At 38.3% G+C, this 8,562-nt stretch overlaps 1 pseudogene; it reads left to right on the forward strand.

The window, feature by feature from the left end:
• Positions 1-4,661: 4,661 nt before the first annotated feature.
• LOC101360725 (cytoskeleton-associated protein 5 pseudogene) lies at positions 4,662-8,042 on the forward strand (annotated as a pseudogene).
• The last annotated feature ends 520 nt before the right edge of the window (positions 8,043-8,562 follow it).

Consider the following 8,562-nt stretch of genomic DNA (forward strand, 5'->3'; position numbering starts at 1 on the left):
TGATTGGAGTGCTAGTTACTCCAACTGCAAGCCAGGAGTCCATGGAATTTTTGTTTAGCCTCTTTAAGCCTCAGTTTCCCATGCAAAAAAATAAAAATAACAATACCTAATTCACAAGACTGCTGTAAGAATATAATGTTATAGATTATATTACATTCCATAAAATGAATAAAAGGGAAAGTAAAATGATCCTTGAGAATATTTTTTAAAAACATATTTATAGCCAAAAATATGAGTATAAAGAGCCACAAAAAATGAAGGCAAACCTTTTCAGCTAATATTCACATAAAAAAGATTAATTTTATATAATAAAGAGCCCATAGAAATTAGTGAGAGAAAAATATTGAAGTCATGTCTATAGATACATGCATACAGGTTACAAGGAGATAATTTTCCACAGACCAGAATCTACTGGCCAATATAAGTACAGAAAAATGTTCAACCTCACAAAAGTAATTAAATAAATGCAAATGAGAAAATCCAATTTTGTAAGTTAATGAAATGAAGGAAGATTAGAGCTGATTTAAAAATCCACAGATTTATTGGAAAAGCATATTTATTATTGTCAGTTATCTGATGAAATGGGTACACGCAAGCAAATGGTTGAGATAAATTTGTTCAATCTCATTCTCAAAATGAATTTGAAAACCTTTATAAAAAGCCTACAAATGTCTATATGCTTTAACACATTATGTGCACCTGTAGGAATGTCAGTGAAATAACCTACCTCTAGCAGGACTTTATCTGTAAATATATTGATTAAAGTGTTATTTATAATAAAAATAAAAGCTATAAATATTTTGTATTTAATACAGGCAAGGATCTGTTACAAAATCATCATATATTTGTTGTAAAGGCGGTTATTGCTTTATCATGTTCCATGTGTTTCCCATGTTTGTCAGCCTTCACACCATTTAAGTTAGGACCATGTGATGAGTTTTGGTCAGTAGACTGTTCAAGAATCTGACTTGTTGTTTCTGTGCTGAGGCAGTTACGAACCTTGTACTTTGTCCATACCTCTCTACCCCTGCTGAGGTGACCTGGGTAATCATATAAACACATGGTTTGTGGTAACATAGAAGCATTACAAAATAGAGAGTCTGGATTCCTGAGGTAACAGAGGAGATGTTCACTGATACACATCAGACTTGATGTGAATGAGAATTAACCTTTTCTTTAGCCAAACCCATGAGATTTTGGTTGGTGTGTTACTCTAACATAGCCTTGTCAGACCAACATAATACATCGTTCCCTTAGAAATCATGATGAGATAGTTTACATTATTTCTTCATGTAACACTTGAGGAAATTAAGGTACAGCATGATTAAGAAAATTGGCAAAGGTCACTCAACTAAAAGAGGGATGATACTCAAAGAATTGAGTATCAGTTCAAAACCAGTCTTCCAAAACATTATAGCCATGGTTATTAAAAACAATTTATGTTCAGTAAAGGAATTCATATGTAATCAATGTCCTTTCTTATTGTGGAATCTTAATGTGACCATTAGAATAATGTCTAACTAGCTTTTGATAAACTTTGAAAAAAATGCTTAAAGTCTAATTTAATTGACAAAGGCAGGGTGTACACTATATAAAAACTTTGTAAACTATAGCTAGAAATAAGGTTACAGGTCTGATAAAAAAGTATATTTAAACTGAAATTGTTCCTGCTACAAACACCTAGAAGAGAAGGATGATACGTAATACGCATTGTTTTAAGTGCATTGCTGAGTTTGAAGGAAATGAAAATCACCAACTACCAAAAATAAAAAGACAACTGATAATCAGAGAAGTGAGGCCATAAGCAGGTGCTATCACTGTCACACAAATGTTATTAGTCACCAAAGGCTTGGCTGTTAATGTCCACACAAAGACAAGGAATGAGCACATGAGTCTACAAGTCAGGGAGTATGAACTGAGAGATACCCTCAAAACCAACAGTCTTAAAAAGGGGTGTATCTCACTGAACCAGAAAAAAATTCTACTTTAGGCCCCAGGAGAAGAGACATATATTCCTCTGCCTCAAATGGAAGAAACAATAAAAAATTTCTCCTAAATATTTGAAAGTTTGAATTTATACTTCTCATGGAAATCGGTTAGAAATTTACCCTGCATCTGTGTGCTGAAAATCTCAATCTTCAAAAGTTACACAATTTAAAAACGCATTGATGAAACCCCTCTGGCTACAAAGAAACAAATGTCAAATTAGGACAGGAGGCATTCTCACGGGAAAAACAACGACAATTTTCTATTGTGTACATTTAAATCAACACATAAATTAGAAACCACATGCAGGAATGCCTTCTTTGAACAAGAATCGGTTGACATATAAACAGCAATATTAGACCAATAAGCACTTAAGATAGCACTATGTTTTACATTTTTATAAATTGCACAAACAACAGAAGAAACAACTTCAAAAATATCATATAAATGAAAAAAGAGTCATAGGAATAAAAATAAAACCCATAAATTGATGAAATACATGTAAAAAGAGGATTGCTAGTTTGTAGATGGATAGCACAAAATAGATTGGAATGCAGAACATAAAACAAAAACAAACAAAAATGTTTCCATCAAGTTGATCCCAACTCATAGTGACCCCATAGGACGGAGCAGAACTGCCCCATAATGTTTCCAAGGCTGTAATCTTTACAGAAGCAGACTGCCACATCTTTACCCCATGGGTTCAAATGCCGGTATTTTGGTCAGTAGCTGAGTGCCTAATCACTGCGTGACCAGGGCTCCTTAATGCAGGGCATAGATGCCGAAATTAAGAATTTCAAACAATAATTGAGATATATAGAAGAGAAGAGGTGGCTCAATATAGGTCTTATTGGATTTCTAGAAATATAAACTAAAGAGTGAGGCAAAATTCATATTAAGATAACTGTTGGTTCTTGTTTGGTATGATGAAAGAAGTGATTTTTCAGATTCGGCAATCTCAATATATCCTCATCAAGAAAAAATAAATGCACAAACCCCTAGATAAAACATAGTAGCATTACAGACTACCAAAGTAAAAATTAAAAGTGTAATGCATTTTTGAGGAAAGATTTATCCACAAAAAGAAGTATAATTGGACTGACAACAGACTTCACAATAAGGCATGATGAGCAAATCCTGAGGAAAATCATCTCTTAACATGGAATTCTATAAACTCACCCAAACTACAATTCAAGTTTAAGGCTTACAAAGAAAAAGACAGAATTTCCATTAACAGAACCTCATCAGCAAAATATTAATTAAGAACGTACTTCAGAGACAGGGAAACAGAACCTAGAAGAAGAAGAAAAAAAAAAAAAAGGCAATTGTGAGTACGGAAAGTGATGCAGCTGAAGACAGATCTAACAAACAAAACGGCATAAACTTCATCTCTGATTAATAATCACTCATTTAAGGGGCATAAAAAGAAAGTGAAAATAAATTACTATAGAAAAGTAACATGCAAGAAACGTTTTCTTCATTTTCCAGGGTTGACTTAACAAACTCCTAGAAAGTGGGTGGCTTCAAAGACGAGAAATATGTTGTCTCACAGTTTTGGATGCTGGAAGTTCAAATTCAGGATGTGGTGGGGGAAGATCCCTTCTGGTAACAACAGGTAGCTCTTGGCATTCCTTGGCTTGTAGATGCCTCTTGACATGACGTCCTCCCTCTCTGTGACTTTCTGTGTCTGCTCTCTCCTTTGATAAGACATCACTTAGAAGGGATTAGGACCCACGCTACTCCTGGATGATCTTGTTCACTGATAACATCTTCAAAGAAAGAACCTATTTCCAAACAAAATCCTATTCACAGGTGCAGGGGTTAGGACCTGAACTTCTCTTTTGGGGGTACACAATTCAATCCATAGCAAATGGGGAAGGAAGATTATAGATGTTCAAGTTTACTGAAGCTTTTGCAGTGTTTCAAGGGGGCAGAGAGAATAGGCACCCTAGTGTTACAAAGAGTTAAGAGCTCGGCTGCTAACTGAAAGGTTGGTTGTTTGAATCCACCCGGCAGCTCCACAGAAGAAAGATCTATCTGCTTCTGTAAAGATTACAGCAAGAAAACCCTATGGGGCAGTTATACTCTGTCACATGAGTTTGTTATGGGTCGGAATCCACTGGAAGGCACCTAAAAGCAACAGAGATATTGTCATCTATAGTTCATGTTAAGGAGCCCTGGTGGTGCCCTGGTGGTGCAATGTTTAAAGCACTCTGCTGCTAACTGAAAGGTAGGTGGTTTGAACTCAGCAGCCACTCCACGGGAGAAAGATATGGCAGTCTGCTTCAGTAAAGATTTACAGCCTTGGAAACCCTAAGGGGGATTCTACTCTGTTCTACAGGTTCACTGTAAGTCAGAATTAACTAAATGGTAGTGGCTTTGGTGGATTTTTAGCTTATGTTATAAAGTCAGTTATCATTTGAGAACAGGGTATTGAATGGGACAACAAAGCAAGAGGCTGTGCTTCAAGCATTTGTCTTGGCAAGTAGCGTCAGATCAGTGAAGCAAAATGTTGCTAGCTGAATTTACTGACTCCTAGCCCCAGACAAAGTGCTGAGGGAAGAGAACCCCCTCCAGCCTCCTCAACCTACTTATTCAAACACTTTTACGAGTTCAGTGGAGTAGATTCTCAGCAGCAGTGGTGAGGCTAATGTCAGTAAGAGGCAGTACGGCTTATGGCAGAAAAAAATGTCCGGTCGAGTTCCCAGGACCCCTTGCCACAACAGAGTGCACTGTGAGTGATATGAGAACTACACACACATCCAGATAAGCTATTTTTGTATCTTTACCTCTCATGCCTTCTTTCACTCATTGCGATAGAGTGGATGCCAATTCTTATCAACCTTATAGGACAGGGTAGAGCTGGCTCGTAGGGTTTCCAAGGCTGTAGTCCTTAAGGAAGGAACCTTGGTGGCTCAGTAGTTAAGTACTTGACTGCTAACTGAAAGGTTGGTGCTTTGAACCTTCCAGCCTCTTTTTGGGAGAAAGATGTCAGTCTGCTTCTGTAAAGATTACAACCTTGGAAACACTATAAGGCAGTTCTACTCTGTCCTATAGGCTCACTATGGGTTGGAATTCACTCAGTGGCAATGAGTTTGTTTTCTAAATGTTATTTATTTTGTTGTTGTTTAGAATATACACACTAAAACATACACCAATTTAACAGTTTCTACATGTACAATTCAGTGACATTGATTACATTCTTCGAGTTGTGCAGATATACGCCCCCTCCTTTCCTGAGTTGTTACTCCCTCATTAACATAAACTCAATACCCATTAAGGTTCTTATCTAATCTTCTAAGTTGCTATTGTCAATTTGATGCTATAGAGATAGTTCTTAAAAGAGCATAATGCTCATTTTTACTAACTAAGCTAAACTACTTTTTAGTTTTAAGGTTATTTCAGGTGATATTCTTGGTTTAAGGTTTAAAGATTATCTCAGGGCAATAGTTTCAGGGGTTCATTGACCATCCATGGCTCCAGAAAGTCTGGAGTCCAGGAGAACTTAAAATTCTGTTCTGCATTTCCCCCTTTTGATCGATTATTTTATGGAATCTTTATTTATTTATTTATTTTTCTTTGGTAATGTTTATGGAAGCACACTGCCACATTTTTCTCCTGTGGAGCAGCTGGTGGGTTATAACCACTGACCTTTTGGTTAGGGGCCAAGTGCTGAACCACTGCACCACCAGGATTTGTTATGCCTTCTTTGCTTTTCCTCATTTGAAGTAGTCAAAGGATGAAAAAGAAGCAGCTGGAGAAACAGCATGGCATAACAAATTTGCTTTTTCATCTCTGATCTCTGAGCCAAGTGAGTGGAGGTAATCGGATTGGATGTGAGGTTGAAGTGTTACTTTAGAGTGGCTGGATATTTAGCTCCTGCGAGTGGATAGTAACTCTCTTAGAGATATAACTGAAAGTGATAAGAAAGCTATCATTCTTTCTGCCCAAGATGACATCTAAGTGTGAGGAAGATAATTGTTGTACAGTATGTTTGAAGGTTCAACAGAAGAAAATTTTTTTCATGTGCACTAGGAGACAGCTTCAATGATGTTTTATTGATTGTTAATTGCTTGTAATTAAAAAATACAATGAGGAAAAAAAATCAACCTTTCCTTAGGGGAATGGAAAAATAAACTATGGATTATTCTAAAATGGAATATTTTTGAGGAGAGGATTAAGGGGTCAGCAAAGAGGCTGCTGCCCCACTAAAACAGGTGGAAGAGAAACCTCAGTGCACACAGAACATAAGCTCCAATGCCAACATACTGCACAAGGGACTAGCTGAGGACATGTCCTCCAAGCTCAACCAAGCCCGAAGCATAAGTGGGCATCCTGAGGCAGCCCAGATGGTTCACCAAGAATTCCAGCTGGATCTAGACGAGATAGAGAATGACAACGGTACAGTCCGATGTGAAATGCCAGAACTCGTCCAGCACAAACTGGATAACATTTTTGAACTGGTCCTTATTCCTGAACCCAAGATCCAGCCTGTTTCTCCACACTTCGATGAGATGCACAGTAATCAGCAACCACAATCAATTTCATTATCTCCCAAGTAGCCAGTGGTGACATCAACACGAGCATCCAAGCTCTGACACAGATCGATGAGGTCCTGAGAAAGGAAGACAAAGCTGAAGCTGTGTCTGGCCATATTGATCAGTTTCTGATAACCACATTCTTGCGGCTAAGACTCATCTACAACACACACATGGCAGATGAGAAACTAGAGAAGGATGAGATCATCAAGTTGTATCATTGGCAACATGATTTCGCTGTTTCAGTTAGAAAGCCTAGCCTGGGAGGTCTCCACTGGAGTCCTGAAGGACCTGATGCATGGCCTCATCACCTTAATGCTGGATTCTTGAATTGAAGATCTAGAGGAAGGACAACAGGTGATCTGCTCTGTGAACCTCCTGGTGGTGAAGATTCTGGAGAAATCAGACCAGACCAACATCCTGAGTGCTCTACTTGTTTTACTCCAAGACAGTCTGCTAACAACAGCCAGCTCTCCCAAATTCTCAGAGCTTGTTATGAGGTGTTTCTAGAGAATGGTTCAACTATTGCCTGATACCATCAACAGCATTAACCTGGACAGGATTCTTCTGGATATACAAATTATCATGAAGGTCTTTCCCAAAGAGAAACTGAAGTAATGCAAAAGTGAATTTCCCATAAGAACCCTAAAGACCCTGCTGGACACTTTATGCAAATTAAAAGGGCCCAAGACCCTAGACCACCTAACAATGACTGACAACAAGAATGAGTCTGAGCTGGAGGCCTGTCTCTGCTGGATGATGAAGTGCAGTGTGGACCAGACTGGGAGCAAATCTGTAAAGCAAACAGAAAAAGGAGCATCTTGAATAGATGAAAAATCATCAAAGGCCAAAGTGAATGATTTCTTAGCTGAGATTTTTAAGAAGATTGGCTCTAAAGAGAACACTAAAGAGGGCCTAGCAGAATTGTATGAATATAAGAAGAAATATTCAGATGCTGACATCGAACCATTTCTAAAAAATTCCTCATAGTTCTTCCAGAACTATGTTGAGAGAGGCCTTCGGATAATTGAGATGGAAAGGTGGGGCAAAGTCCATATTCCCACTTCCACGGGTGTCTCCCCTCAGATAGAGGTCATCCGTGTCCCCACTCCCACAAGCACAGTGTCCTCCATAGGTAACACAAACCGAGAAGAAGTAGGACCATCTGTCTACTTGGAAAGGCTAAAAACCCTCTGACAGTGATGTGGTCTTTACAAAACAAAGCAAAATGACCAACCTCCATTGACCTCTTTGCTTTCCAAACCAGCAGTTCCTACCATCGTGTCCTCCACAGACATGCTCCACAGCAAACTCTCTCAGCTCTGGGAGTCACGGGAGCAGCACCAGCATTCAGGCCTGGATTCTAACCAGACTCACTCTTCAGGAACCATGACCACGTCGTCCTCCTGCACAGCGAACATCAATGACTTGAAAAAGAGACTGGAGAGAATAAAGAGCAGTCGCAAACGAAGCTATTCCATTCCCCTGGCACCCTGCAGCTTTAGTTTACTAAACTAGAAGTCCTCATAGTTTAAAGTGGCCTCTGCAGTCCTAGTGTACACAACCAGATTGTATGTATCATACTGTGGATCTGGGGGGAGAGTTGTTGTGGCACAAGTATTTGTACATACTCTTCTTCTCTCCATCAGCATCCTGCCTCTCTAAGACTGTGTTTTAGTTTAGTGTACAAACTTGTAAACAGCTGCTCTCCTCTCAGCTCAGACTAGAGTCCACATCCTTTCTCTTGTGTTTTATTTTTAATTTCTCGTTTGTAAAGTTGTCCTAATCTTTCCTAGCTTATAACTATGACAAACTCTTTAATAGATTTCCTTTGAGTTTGTGAGTTCTTCTGCCTGTAGCCCCTAAAGGTTGCTGTATTCTGTCTGAATGCATGGCATGACAACTAATTTCAAGAAAAAAGTTTGCATTAACTATAAAAAAAGGAGTACTTTAAGAGTTAATTTACAGAATAATGTTTTAATATTTACAGAGTAATGTTTTAGTATTGTATATGACAAATATAATATTGAGCAAATTA

Source organism: Trichechus manatus, unplaced genomic scaffold, assembly GCF_000243295.1.
Source record: "Trichechus manatus latirostris isolate Lorelei unplaced genomic scaffold, TriManLat1.0 scaffold00243, whole genome shotgun sequence".
Lineage (NCBI taxonomy): Eukaryota > Metazoa > Chordata > Mammalia > Sirenia > Trichechidae > Trichechus > Trichechus manatus.